Source organism: Varanus komodoensis, unplaced genomic scaffold (assembly GCF_004798865.1).
Source record: "Varanus komodoensis strain SLA01 unplaced genomic scaffold, ASM479886v1 scaffold36, whole genome shotgun sequence".
NCBI lineage: Eukaryota > Metazoa > Chordata > Lepidosauria > Squamata > Varanidae > Varanus > Varanus komodoensis.
The window spans coordinates 9,245,688-9,246,794 of NW_025335873.1; positions in this window are offsets into that span (position 1 = coordinate 9,245,688).

Here is a 1,107-nt window from a genome sequence, read left to right on the forward strand (position 1 = left end):
CTGCGAGCGCGGCTCCGGTGAGTGAGCGAGCGGCCGGGCGGGCGGGCGCCCCCGCGATCCGTTCCCGCGGCCTCCGGACACTCGCCGCCGCAGAGCCCGGCGCGGGGCGGGCGCCGCGGGGGCCCGGCAGGGGAGGGGAGGGGAGGGGAGGGGAGCGCGGCCCGCGGAGCCCCCCGCCCCCGGAGCCCCCCGCGCAGACCGGGAGCGCGGCGGGAGGGCGCTGGGCGCCGCTGGCCCGTGCCTGCCTGCCTGCCTGCCGTCCGGCCGTCCTCTCGGAAACGCCCGCGCGCGCGTTGCATGGACGCCGCCCGGTATCCCGTCCGGACCCCGCGCGCTCTCCCGGCAGGGAACTTGGTCCCCCCCCCGCGCGCTCTCCCCTTTCCGTCCTCACGACCACCCTGCGAGGTAGGGCGGCCCGGGCGCCTGGGACTCTCCCCCGGGGAGCTCTGTGGCTGGATGAGGACTCGCCCGTCTCGCCCAGCCCAGCCCGCTCACAGCATTTGGTGCAGACACCCTGGGCAATCAGTTGCTTAGGACGGGTGTGCGGGAGCACAGAGTACATCTGCTGCAAGCCTTTCGCTTGACAGCTAGCTCTCTGCCTGCGGGGCGTGGGGCTTTTACGGAAGAGCGCCACCGTGGGAGCCTGCACCGCAGCGGTAACTCTCTATTCCCCATCTTGCCCTGGAAAGGCTTAAGGCTGAGCCGGCCCCTGGGGCAAACCGAGCCATGCTCTCAAGGCCGCCCGTGTGGTGGTGTGGCGAAGAGCACGGGGCCGTGGCTCTGGGTTCGAGTCCCCGCTCAGCCATGGAGCCAACGGGGCGACTTGGGGCCAGTCCCAGACTCCCAGCCCGACCTACCTCGCAGGGCTGCTGCTGAGAGGAGGAGAGGGATGTAAGCCATGCCGGGCTCCCTGCAGGAGAAAGAGGCAGGCCATGAAGGGAATCAATAAAAATCCACAGACAGAGAAGGCAGGGAGTAATGGGGCTTGTGCAGCAAAAAGGGGCTTGCCGCGAGGCACCCAAGGCCGACGGAGGTGCCCTCGTGCGTGTGAGGCCCACGCTCGCGGCAGTCACTTCCCGCTTGCCCTCCCACCCGCAGGTGCTGCCC